This window comes from Amphiura filiformis, chromosome 8 (genome assembly GCF_039555335.1).
Source record: "Amphiura filiformis chromosome 8, Afil_fr2py, whole genome shotgun sequence".
In the NCBI taxonomy this organism is placed as follows: Eukaryota; Metazoa; Echinodermata; class Ophiuroidea; order Amphilepidida; family Amphiuridae; genus Amphiura; species Amphiura filiformis.
In genome coordinates this window covers 31,623,193-31,637,556 of record NC_092635.1, presented here as the reverse complement: position 1 = coordinate 31,637,556, position 14,364 = coordinate 31,623,193, and the positions used below count along the sequence as shown (strand labels likewise).

General features: G+C 35.1%; 1 protein-coding gene across 1 annotated transcript in view; it reads right to left on the bottom strand.

The window, feature by feature from the left end:
* The window catches only part of LOC140158958 (NACHT domain- and WD repeat-containing protein 1-like), a 250,273-nt gene that overhangs the window by 145,549 nt on the left and 90,360 nt on the right, over window positions 1-14,364 (bottom strand). The window contains 1 exon segment of the mRNA XM_072182251.1: window positions 8,378-8,447. The gene's annotated coding sequence lies outside the window, so the exon portion shown is untranslated.

Genomic DNA, 14,364 nt, shown 5'->3' with positions numbered 1-14,364 from the left:
CTATTATAGGATAATAACTAGCTCTAAACCTATATGCCACTATGTGAAACGGAAAATTTGGACAATCACTCTACGCCACTATGTGTTGCGACCGACGGTATGTATGGTCATGCCAAAATAGCATCTGAGCATCCAGATCTAATCATACATCTCACTAGATGATTAGATATTTCATGGATGTAGTGTGTTGAGGGGGCTTATATACGGTCATTCCTCTCTGTACCGCCATATAATCATGACCAGATGACAAGTTCACTATCCTTTGTGTACATTCATCCATATTTTACTCCCATACAAACTTTATTGATAAACCTTGCTAAATATAGCACATTTAATAAATCAAGGATTTGCATGATGAACATGCATAGTCAATCCCTAAGTGCAGAATAAGCCCAAATAGGTCTGAAATGCTTTAGGCACCTGTCATTTACCAGGTACATAGGTTTAATAACACTGTTATGGCAGAATAAGGGTGGATGCTTACATTTTTGATGATGAGTTGAAAAACTTGAGTTGACACTGAATTCATGCATTTTTTTCAATGCAAATCTAATCATGGCATTATTAACAGCCATATTCTATGTAGTACTGATATGTTGCCGTCAAGCGGGCGGCCAACATAGCGTTTTACTTCCCACTTGAAGCTTTGCATATCCTGTTAGATAAAATATGTTCAAGAACTTCTTCATGTCTTAACTCTCTTCACGCGGGTGTCGACTGCAGACGACATGTTTCAAAAACAATTTAAAAATCCAAAAATTTCAAAATGTAAATTTTCATGACCATATTTGGAATCAGCTTGAAAAATGCATCAAAATGAGTACAAACAAGCCTAGTATTGGTTCAGTAGTTCTTAAGATAGCTCTTGATATTTTGAGAAAATATTTCAAAACTTCAACTTTATCCGTTGAAGCGCATGGCTAGCAAGCAGAGCATTAAGTATAAACATTTCATCAGGAGCACTGCAGGATTCTCAGAGGATTGTGTATAGGCACACATTATTTCATTCACAGGCTACAACAGATCCTTAAATCATGAACCAAAATGGTAGCAGCAATACATGGAACTTTGGAAGTTAATTTGCTCAGAAATTCCTTCCCACAATAATATATGTGTATTGCATAACGAGTATCTATTGTTATGTAAGGAATTTCAGTTCAAAACTGTCTTTGAGAATCCATGCATTGAAATGGCAGCCATGTTGGATTCTTGGGAAAAAAATTCACCTTTTTAGTACATCCATAAACCTTTTTGCTTGGACCCCCCATGTCATCATGCAGAGGCGCGCATCGTTATTGCACTCTTCAAGGCTTCACAAATACGCAGAAACAGTGTTCGCTACCAATGTGCACATCGGCGAGATATCAAAAGACGACACCAGGGGTCCACACACAAAGTCTTAAGGGACTTACTGAAAAGATGAATTGCAGCATGACAATTTAAATCGCTACTTGAATCATATCTTATGACATATTGTTCTTTGGTATCCATCATGGTTGACATGGTTTGATGACTTACATAGTACTGTATAAGCCAATTTTTCCCCCGTACGGATATTTTCAAGGTTTTATTAAGCTTCGCTGAATTTGCCTACTGATGTCAAACCACAAAATACGCGAAAATAAAATCACCTTGAACATGTCGGCTTATACAGTATTGTATAGGGTTTATAGCATATGAAGGAGGATTAAATCACTCTAATCATGTGTCTGATACTCATGTTTGTTACATGTGTTGAGTAGGTGTAAGGTCATTAATTCTGTTACTACCTAAAGCATCATAACAAGTTCATTATCCCTTCTGCACATTCATCCATGTTTCACCTCATATAATTATTTATGATGTACCTTGCCAGTAGCACAAGTGTCCACTGTCAGTTCCTCTAGATTTCTCTCATTATTGACGACTTGAACAGCTATAACAGATCCGAGGGCTTGTTTGAGCAATTGGACAGATTTTCTACACAACAACAACAATGTCGATTTACTGATTACATTTCTGATGGCATCAGTAAACAACAAAAAGGGAAAGCTGAACATGAAAGGGAGAATGCCATAGAGAGAAAGAAACCACTAATATTGAGAGAGGAACAAGGCGGTTCTTGAATCATGAGTCTTGACTAGCTGCTTTCATGACCGCCTGCTTTTGAGTTGAAAATCTAAGGATGGCAGTCCCAAATAGGTTCCGCAGACATAAAAAGTGAACAACACACAAAATAAATATTGAATAGAGATTTTTTTTTCATTTTCAGCTTATTTTACCAGTTGACCTCAAGTGACCTTTGACCTAACCAATACATGTGTGTACTCATAGTGAAGCAATGAACAAAGTTTGGTTGCAATAGGATTTGAACTATTACCTGAGAGCATTTAATCAAAACTTGAACCAAAAGCTTTAACCAATTTGTTACATATATCCGGTGAAGTGATTATAAACTGGCCTCAAAAAGAAACTTGTAATTTTTCACAAGGTCATATCTTAAAACCCTGTCCATAAAAATGAACAAAAATTGCACACAGGATTACTTCAATACTCTACTCTAAACACTGGTCAGTAACTAAACAGATGTCCAACTGACACAACAGCAAAATGTACTGACATGGAACAGCTTCCTGGACCACATTCACAGCCCAATAATTGGCACCCAACACTAGAAATCTGTGAGTAAATGGAATAGTATGGAACAAGACCTGTTTCTTGCAGAAAGTGTGTGAAAAGCAGAAGCAGCCCCGTTACACAGTTCCACTTATTCTTTTAAAATAATCACCTGTTTATGGATATTGTATGCATTCTGACAGATTTCCTTTACTGGGTTCCAATTATTAAGCCTGTGAATGTGGTTCGAAGCTGTTCGTGTCAGTGCATTTTACTGTTGTGTCAGTTGGACAACTGCTTGGTTACTGACAGGTGTTTAGAGTAGAGTATTGAAGTAATCCTGTGTGTACTTTTTGTTCATTTTTATGGACAGGATTTTAAGATGTGACCTTGTGAAAAATTATAAGTTTCTTTTTGAGGCCAGTTTATATTCTCTTCCTTTCAGGCAAGACAAAATGGGGAGCAAGAGAGAAACGTGACAGAGAGAGAGAAGAGGGAGGAGAGAGAAACAGACAGTTTGCCAAACAAGTTAAAACCTTCTCACTACTTTTGAACGCATTAGTCTAGTGTATAAAATAACATCCTTCAAAATTGTGCCTTAAAGTTAACAAGGTTCACATGGCACCTGTGAGATTTCTCATTCTTTACTAAGGCTGCAGAAATATGAAAAATTGTCACAAGTAAGAATCAAATTCAATTTAACTCTTAACTAAGACAGCGCACAGCTTGTTAGCCTTATTATTGTTGTATCCATTTTAATATTTCACAAAACAATGACAAATTTTGAGAAAAATATCATAAATTATGACAAATAACAATTCTGAATTATAATAATATATACAAGATTTCCCAGGACTCCAATACAAACAATGTACATGAGTACATCCCACGTGCTGCACAGCTTTTGGAATGACTTTTCATTTTTAGAAGGGCACACTCCACTGTACAGACCTTTTTTGAGAGCTCATTAGTGCATTCCAAGAAAGTGCTTCTTGATTGTGTCAAAGAATCAGTGGTGGGACAAGGATTTTTTTTCCTGATCCTGGAGTAGGGGTGTAAGATCTGGGGTATAAAACAATTTGTACAAAATTGTGGATTTTTGGGTGATTTAAAAAAAAATATTGATGGGGGAAACAGGGAGGAGTTCAAATTAGGGTGAGGCAATGCCCGAATTGGGGGGGGGGTGTCTCCCACTGCAAAGAATTGAAATACTACACCTACAGTTCTTTATGCCTCGTGATTTCATGAGTAGGAAAACAATTTCCCAAAACTCTTTTTTCATATTTTGAGACCTCTCACAGAAAGCAAGACACATCCTGTTCAGAAAGTGCAATCTCTAATATAAGATTACTGAATGATTTTTCAATTCAGAAGAGATACTGAAACCACACATACTATAATAACCTGGTGTTTCTTTAATGTACTCAAGTCAGTAACATGTACGCATAAGCAATCAAGGACAGCGCATGAATTTCATGAATTTCAAAGACTGTCCTGTGAAATGCCATCAGCATATAGCCTTCCCAATTATCCAAAAGTAGATTCTACGCATAACATACAAGATTATAAGTTGCTAAGTATGGTGGTGACATGAAGTAAAAGGAAAAAAGCGAGAAAAATAGGATGGATATCACGATCCAATTTTCCGCACAAGATCTGTAACAATCCATTTCGAAGCAGTAATAACCCTCGGGTGGAATATTAGGAAGAAGTAAAAAATGTCATATTTTATCTACGTCTAGTATGTTATGCATGATATCTATGTATGTGATGTGATCAAGCTCTAAAAGTTGCATGTCGGTATAATCAATCTTGAGATGCGGCCAACACAAGCCTGCAGTGTATTTCCTTTTCTATTGCACATGTAAAACTATAAAAGTTAATATCTTGGAAACAAATGCTTCAAGTTTGATAGCAGTGTAAGAATAATGTAATAAGTATATTGTGTGATTGAACAGTGTATTATAGTTAAGATTGAATATGAGCGATATCTGGCCCATTTTGCTAGATCACATTACATTACATTCTACTATACTAATGCATTGCACTATATAAAATTTAACGTTCAATTTCAGATATTTATGCTTTAGATGTTTTGACGTAATTTGAAGTGCGCTTTTCATTTTTCAATTTTACATAACCTGTAATATCTATTATACTTTTTGAAATGATTTTTTCATTAGGATAATGTTGATCTAAAGAGTAAAAATCACTTTTTTGCCCAAATAATTTAAGTTGTTTATTTCAAGGTGTAGTGCGTTTCAGTGACAGCGCGTATCACAGATACATTATATGCGTAATTAAGCATTATGCCATGCGTAGAATATGTTATAGCACTTGACCCATTATTCCTCACATGATGTGTTTTAACCAATCAAAGTGTGTGATTTTGAATAATGGGTCATGAAAAAAATTAGAATGTGTAATAAATAGGCGATATATTGTGCAATTAAAATGTTAGAATTGGTTTTATAAAGAGGTAAAAAATAATAATTTAATAAAACAATCCCCAGTATTCAGTCAACAATAATGGTTACATTTTCTCGGGGAAATTTTCTGGACATGTGACACCCATGGGCGCAGACATTATTAACATTATGGAATGTGACCCGAGCACAGCTGGTGGTCTGCCAATGTATTTGAATAGGAAGAATTCCTCCGTTGATGCAAAATAAGTTACTTGTCGCAAGTTAATGTTATGGTAAGAGTTTCTGCAGATGAATATTTTTTCTCTGGGTAGGTATTTTTGAAATTAGGTTTTGGCGATATTGTGAAGAAAATAAGATTGCTGAATATTCAATAAATTTGCTAGGCATAAATTTCTATCGAAATTGCGGCCAAGAATATTATTCTAATTCAAAATGACTAAGACTTAAATAGCGATGACACAGCCGGGGGGTCAGGGATCGGACTGGAGGTTTCACTCACATTGATACACATTGGTCACATGTCCAGAAAATCTACCCAAGAAAATTTACCCATTAATGTTGACTGGTATTGAGATTACAATATCTTTTAAGAAATACACTTAATATACCTTAATATAAGATATACAACAAATAACGATATAAATAATGTCTATCTATGATCACACTATTTCTCATATACATATTCATAATAACATTAAAAAACATCTTTTTAAAAAGATCCAAATCACAATACCTTTAATATGCGAATATATATCACAGACACAGCAATGGAGGATAAGTGACGTCGTATTTGGGAGAAGTTACTAGCACATTGGAACAGAATTACATGCTGGCTGCCTATCCTGCAGGCTATATCCCATGTACTGTATGCTTTGACTAGTTCATCAGCTATAGCTTTAAAGTAAACCACGCTTCTCCTACTCGACTATATGGTTTTAGAACTTCCTTACTAAGCAGGTAGCCCTAAAGCAACCAAACGAGCTTGCTTGGTTGTTTACTATGCTGAAACAATCATACCATAAAATGCTACGTAATAATGCATAATGCATGTGAACAAGTAAGTAGTAAGATATATACCATGCTGTCGATCAGCAGACGCTACATTTCAACGATGAGGCTCTTTATCTTAACGTGAACAGACAATCGTACAGAAGAGTGTTTTCAAAAAGGCGATGATTCAGAGATACACAAACTACGCATATATATATCCTTTGCTTTAATATCAATACTGCTACATGACATTCAAAATGGTGTCCTTTCTTTCAATTCCAATCCCGCAACTGTGGTGACATTTTTCATTCTTCCGTCTCCGATCGTGCTGAAAACATGTTGCAAATTATCCTACAGATAAAACACCTCACTGACATAATAGCATGGAGAAATCCATATTCAATATCAGTCACATGCACGCACAACTTGTAACCTTTCTGTGTGTGAGTGAGTGAGTGAGTGAGCGAGCGTCGTTGTGTGAAACTGATTGTCTCTACTGTCGTGTGTGCGCATGGCATGCCGCATTGACTCCTAACAGGTGTCAATGAGACTGAAATATTGTCTATAGCTATTTGAGACTTGTTGGCTACAGATGTCATTAGTGACATATTCAGTTGACTGACTTGTTTACCAAAGAACCCACCACATCAACAACAATTTTTAGCATAAGAAATTGCAGATCACTATCAACTTATAATATATTTGGTTTTTCATGTAGATTCTCAAAATCAAAAGTCTTAGCAGTCTTCTCAGATAAAAGCTTACTGGCATAATTGAAATTCACTGCATACTGTATACATAATTAGTACTAAAATTCAAAGTCAGAAAGAGATGAATCATAAATAAACAGTTTATTTTTCACAAAACAAATTAGCAAGGATATACCAGTTAATCTGCTAACAATAATATTCATCTAGACAACAATATTTGAATGAATAATTTGTCACTTAGATGACATACCGGCGTATCGCCCATTTTTTACAAAATGAAATATTAAGTTTCACGATAAATAAGCTCACATTTTGACAAACTTTCAAGACAATTTAGCATGTCATTAATTAATTAGGTATAATCACTAAATGGAAAAATTGTGTACAAGATTTCCCATGTTTTGGATGATATAGTGGTGTATCATATGCCACTATATCGTAAATATGTGACATACGCCACTATATCGTAGTATATCATGGCTGTGTGGCTAATACGGATATGAATTCAAACCATGATTCGATTCGTATCATGTTTCGTATAACAATTTTGAATGGATAATCACTTTTAAAAAATATGACATACTAACATAAAAGTATACGAGGGGGTATCAAAAAGTTTTAGAAATCGCCCATAAGTGAAAGAGCTATATCAATGAAATTTTGTCAGTGCAATCACTGGTCCTTATGTACACTATGGTGCAAAAATGGTATGTTTACTTTTTTTTACAGGAGCTAGATGTCACTACCTGCCTATGTAACCGCATAACCAGCAAAATGGAGAAAATTGAGGCATGCATCATGATTAAGTTCCATTTTAAGGGTTACAGTGCCCAGAAAATCTGTAATGAAATAAAAATTCCTTTTCCAAAAGCGACAGTGACATATCACAATCACCACCGAAGATAACTTTCATTTCATCATCAATTTTCTAGGCACTGCAACCCTTCAAAAGTAGGATCTTAATAATGCTGCTTGCTCAATTTCTCAATCTTGCAGTTTATGCGCAGTAACTGGGGCAGCGGGTTATTGGCATCTAGTGCCACCTGTAAAAAAAGTAAACATACCTATGAGACCATTTTTGGACCATAATGTACATAAGGACCAGTGATTGCACTAACAAAATTTCATTGATATAGCTCTTTCACTTCTGGTCGATTTCTAAAACTTTTTGATACCCCCTCGTATACTAATTGCAATTAATTGGTAAATGACAACAATGTATTTTATACTTTAAATGTAACTTAAATATTCATTTTTATATCCAGAAAGAAAAGGGGACATTTTAATTGAGGTAATGTATTACAAATGAGAAAAAGTTGCAAAAACTTCAAAGGCATGAGACTGCACTTTCCTAAAAAAACTGAAAATGCGCGTGAAATTGGGCAAAAAGTACCCAAAACAGACTGAAATAAAATAAAATTTTGACTTAAAAAAAACTGAATTCAGTTTTTGAACTGAAAATTCTCATGCTTGAATTACCTCAGATTGGCCATTTCCATGACACGTCACAATGTCATCCGATCGACGAAATAATGACACTGACCTGACATTGTCTTGTAAGAACAGCAAATTCATTTTGGGCAGCATATAGTTCTTGAAGTTTATAATTATTAATTTCTCATATACTTACATAGAAAATTTAAAAAAACTTACCTGAGAAAGTGAACATTTTGTTGCCAGTATTTGTGAAGTATTTTTGCTCTGAACTTGTTGGGCAAATTGTCTGTAACGATAAAGGAAATTGTAAATATTAAGTTTTTGAATCCAAATACCTTAAATGTCTTGAAATCTATAATAACATAACATAACATAATAGGCATTTATTGAGTGCCCCACAAAGAACGGAGCGCTTTACAAAAGAATATATACAGCTACATGAACTATAAACTAATACAAACAATACAAAGCAATAATGATTATTGATTCAATCAGAGTATTCTATTTTTCTTCCATTATGCCCACTCCTGACAAAAGGCTGTTGTTTAGTTAGGTTGTGTCATTCATTTTAGGCATACATAATGTCACAACCCGCATACTAATGGGAGACTGCTTAGCAGTGTTGAATGGTATGGTTGAGGATGTACATGTGCATCAGAGAGGGTGTTTTACATTCAGGTCAGATATTACATGTCAGTAAATGGATACAGAGTGCCAGTAGCCTTAAGACCTCATCACAAGTTCATTTGCAATCAAAGTGCATTACTGCTGTCTTCCATTAATGCGTTCACTCATCAGAACTGATTGTCTTGGTGAATTTCAAGACATACAGGTCACCTGAACAAGTGTTATAAAATAGATGCTAATGACAAGAATGGTTATAGTATAATGTACATTCTATTGGTAAACTCAAAGGTTTTATGAGACTAAAATTAAAACGTCCACATATCTTCAACCTGGTGCACTTACTTACTATCCTTAATAGATGGCAATTTACTATCTTCAGTAGAAAGCAATTAACTATCTTCAGTAGATAGCAATTAATGCTTTCTTTGGCATATAGCAATTAATGCTATCTTCAGTAGATAGCAATTAATGCTATCTTCAGTAGATAGCAATTAATGCTATCTTCAGCATATAGCATTTAATGCTATCTTCAGTAGATAGCAATTAATGCTATCTTCAGTAGATAGTATACAAATATATACTGCCATGAGAGGTTCTGGTTAAAACTATGGGCCCGAGGTGAGATGCGCCCCTCAGGAAAATAGTATTAATTGATCTCAACTTCGGATAAAGGCAGTATATATTTGTTTTATATACTTCATTAATATGTTCTTTGTTCATTGATTGGTTAAAAGAGAATTACTACATTTGACGTTTTGACTCTCCAGCTTCTATCCTGAATGAACAGCACGACCAATTTAAGCATAATTTGCCCTTCAAAAAAATCGAATAGACTAAAATCGGGCTAACCAATTACAGCATCGCGAAATCACGCTATGGCAGTTACGCGTGCGTGAACTGTTCCGTCGCATCAAATGTGAAGGCATGGTCAAAAGTACTATTTACGGCTTGGAGGTACTATTTACGGCTCATCCGGGACATTGAAAATACTATTTACGGCTTAGAGGTACTATTTACGGATAGGAGTACTGATGGTAGAACTATTTTTGGTCATGTGATCCACTTTTAACCAATCAATGAACAAGAATATATTAATGAAGTATATAACAATTAATGATATCTTCAGTATATAGCAATTAATGACATCTTCAGTAGATAGCAATTAATGATATCTTCGGTAGATAGCAATTAATGATATCTTCAGTAGATAGCAATTAATGCTATCTTCAGTAGATATTAATTAATGCTATTTTCAGTTGACAGCAATTAATGCTTTCTTCAGCAGATAGCAATCAATGCTATCTTCAGTAGATAGCAATTAATGCTTTCTTCAGCAGATAGCAATTAATTATATCATCAGTAGACAGAATTAATGCTATCTTCAATAGATAGCAATAAATGGTGTATAATACATACATTTTGTATTAAACCAACATATACAACAAATAAAATATAACTAAGCTATTTGAACTGGTCCTAATTGACAACATGACATTAGATTGCACAAATTAAATCCTCAAGTAAACGTGTAGACCCTCCCTCGGGTCCGTGGAGAACGACTGGTAATGTAGATTACATAGCATTAAAAATCAACCCAATACACGGACCCTCCCAGTCTGTAGGCAATTTGACTTCCAGCTCCCACAAACTGCTGGAAGTTCACTTTTACGGATTTGGAGTCACATAATCTTTCTATATACCACGTCCATGTTTTCACTACATTAACGTTTGTGTAGCGACTAAACAACGATATTGTATCCGACCAATCAACGCAGCTTGGCAGCGAGGATATTTGAAAAGGCTTCCCTAGCTAAATAATGTGCAAACATTTGCAAACCGCACGCGATAATGTACGCATAATATGGACAATAGGCCTAAGTCCGAGTCGAGTGGTTGCCTTTTATTATTGCGCGTACCATGGGTCTATCAGACGCGTGCCACTTGAGCTCAATACCTCTCACTTGTTGACAAGTGTCCCATCCGATCTTGCGTCACATCCCGCGGCATAGCTTTGTGCTACCATATTTGAATTGAAACTGGGGCGGGGCTTTCGTAATTGACATCGGAATCACCGTGCCGTTGAGCGAATATTTGGAAGTGAGATCTCTAACAGATTGGACCAGTCTCGGAATCAGCGCTCAATGGACTTTCGCGTTCACTTATAATACGAGTATATTTCTATATTGCTGCATGGTTGACTGTGGTGGGTGTAATTAGTGGCGTCGATTTGTGGATGAAGAGGAATGGGTTTTGGCATTGAAGAAAATAAGGGGGGGGGAGTTGGCATTTTTCTTCATAGGGCATTACGTAATTATTTATTGTTACATTATCCAGTGATGGAACCGAACCGAGACTGTGGGCCAGTCTAGTAAACGTGTTTCAAATCTTGTTACAAATAAAAACTTTTTTGTTTAGTTGTTGGTGAGCACATCAATAAGGAGCAGCATAGCATTAAGGAGCAGCATGTGCAATTTCTTGACTGTGAAGAAGACTGGTTCAGGATGGGTCAGGGAAGCGATCCAAATAAGAAGAACTCACAGCAACCTCAACAGAAACCGGGGGCATCATGATCTTCCAGTTGTTTACAACAAGATTTTGTCACTTGACCATAACCAATCAATATCCGGTAGGTAAGTGTCAAGTCAAGTGGAATAATCTTGTCAGTGGCTGAAGAAGACATCCAGCTCTGCAAATAGTAAGCCTTGTTTCTGCTGTTTAAAGTCTACTACTGTACTATTCTATATTGCACTTCACTGAAAAATGATGTCGTTATCTGCTGAGCCATAGTTCAATTTGTTATTTCTTTTCTACCAAACACGGCAAATAACAGCACAAAACCCGTTTACTCCAGACTAGAGACATAACATAAAACAGTATGGCTACAAAGAGTGCATTAGGTAACATGCATACATAATGCAGGGATGGGTAATCAGAAAGTGGAACTGCGTTTTTTGTCGTATGCTCATTTTTTTTCTATCAATTCAGGTTTTTTTTGTTCTTTTCTCTTTTAAGTTGCATCATAATCTGCCCCATTTTTTTATTGTTGTTCGTTAAAAGTGAAAATGCAACCAAGATTGTAGAAATCATAAGTAAGTTAATTTGTACATCCTTTGTCCCCTAAAGCACAAATTACATGTACACAAAGTATTAAAAGGACTTTCTTCCAAGAAAAATGGAAAGTTACAAATGAATTTGCGGTCTAATTTTGGTTCAAGATACATTTTTGGTGATCAAAAATTGCACATTCTGCTAGTCCCTTGCATACATAATGCTATTGATTAATGCACTGCCTGCATGAATTCCCTACCATTAATAGGAAATGCAATAGATGTGTAGTAATGTTAACACAGCGAGGCAAGCTGAGATTACAGTGGGAGTTTGGCTAACTACAGTGCACTTTTCAATCCACATCAGACTGCATTAAGTTGAAAGTAATGTATATCAGATGTAATGTGAATATTTTGCAAATAAGCATTTCTTATAATTACACACCTTAAAACTAAATCAGATCCAAATTCATTCTTGGGTCACTTGTGTGAACATACTACAGAAATAACATGCTTAAATGAATGCAGATCAATACAGGTTAAACAGGATAGTGTACATACCCACAGTGCTCTGTACTCCCATCCCAAATAATGCATATTCAGGTCACAAGGGGTGAAACTTACTGACTCATGGTTTTCTTTTTTATTGAAGCCATGCTATAATTTTTCAGAGAATATCCGTTCAGTGATTTCAAAAGACAGCAATTCTTTCTGATCATCATAATTTAATATAAACCTTCCGACTTGCTGTAAGGTTTAAAAGGTTATGTCTTACTTCCCCCGCATGCACTTCTTTTTCTTAGCGGATCTATTTCAGCTGAAACGGCAAATTCATTTTTATGTCCCTTTTTATTAGGCTTTTGCTAAAAAATCATGAAATTTTGAGAAATATTTTGAGGAAAATTTACTTGATTCGATACTCACAAAAAATGATATGTTAATTCAAAATTAAGTTTAAAAAAACCATTCTGCATTAAACTACCATGGCTTTGAGACAACTTTTTTTGTTTAGCCTAAGCAATTTTGGAAGCATTTTAGGAACAATCTGCATACAATGGCAAATCTCTCAAAATATATCTTACAAATTTGCTGTGTTTTTATAAAACTAAATAATTTTCCTCATTATCATATTAAAGCACACAGGCTAAATTTATGACATACCAGAATTGATGAATTTGATTCCTGCGGTAACCACATGCTCTGAAATTTGATTAAAATCTGATACAAAATGCCTCTGTTAGCTGTTAAGAGGCTAAATTAATGCAGGCGTGGAAATTGAAGGCATCTTAATCATTTCTCAATTAACTCTGAACAATAAAACCACAAAATTTACAAGACATTTGGTAAGCTGCAAAAAACAATTTCAAATAGAAATAAGACTGTCATATATGCAGTACTTATATCATGCTTATAACACAGTCTTATATAGCCAAACTATAATATGATAATAATTGCAAAGGTCAAAATAGAAGAAAGAGTGTCTCAAGGCTCGTGAAAATTTAATGTGATAAAGAATTGCTTTTGTGGAAAATAAGGTCCCATTTTGATCACAAAATATAAGGAGCTTTGCTTGCCTGTAGAACATTATCAACAATGATTTAAATTGGCCCTTTGGCAGATGGTTCTTGAAACATTTAGTGAAGAGACATTTGTAGAAAAGAATGAAGAAAAAAAAAGCTGAACTTGCAGAAGATAATGCAGTTGTTTAATAATGCATGCTGGAGCTTTCACACAAACCATTTCATTTAAAACATTAAAACTTTGACCTTTCTGCTCTGATATCACTTAAAGCTAATGGGTGTTAGTCAATTTAATCACAACCGATGGCAAATGACATATCCCATACATACATGGCGCCTATGACCCTTCAAATATGACACCATCTTTTAGAGGCAGACAAAAATACGGGAGAGCATATATCAAGTAACCTGATCCAACCTGTGATTATTTAGCTTTAATATCTGGTAGCAATTGTGATAATGCATATTGTCTTACAGATTTTTCACACCATATTTAGATGCATACAAATAGAAGGGAAAAAAAGATTAAGGTCAAATTTGCATGGTAATCCACAAGAGGTGATTTTATGTATAGGACCTGTTAGATCTCATACTATCTATTTTATAGGCAAAAAAACACATCCAAAGGCAAAGATAAAGCAGCATGATTAAGATCAGTTGATCATCACTGGGGCTTATGGCAGCTTCCAAATATATATCTACAGTAGAACAGATAACTCTGTGGTGATAAGAACTCTGGTCCCAAATAGTAATGATGGCAATGATCTATACTATCTACAGTAGATAGCAGTGATAATATGAATCATTGATATCTACAGTAGGTATCAATAATGATAATGTAATGATACCAATGAGTAGTATTATCAATCTACATTTGATAACAATGATAATAGTAAATGCTACCAACAGAAGATGGAAACAATAGATATTAACAATAGTATTGCGCAGTGCTATCTACAGTAGATATTAATGATAGCAATACTGAACAAGTTCATGCTGTCTACAGTAG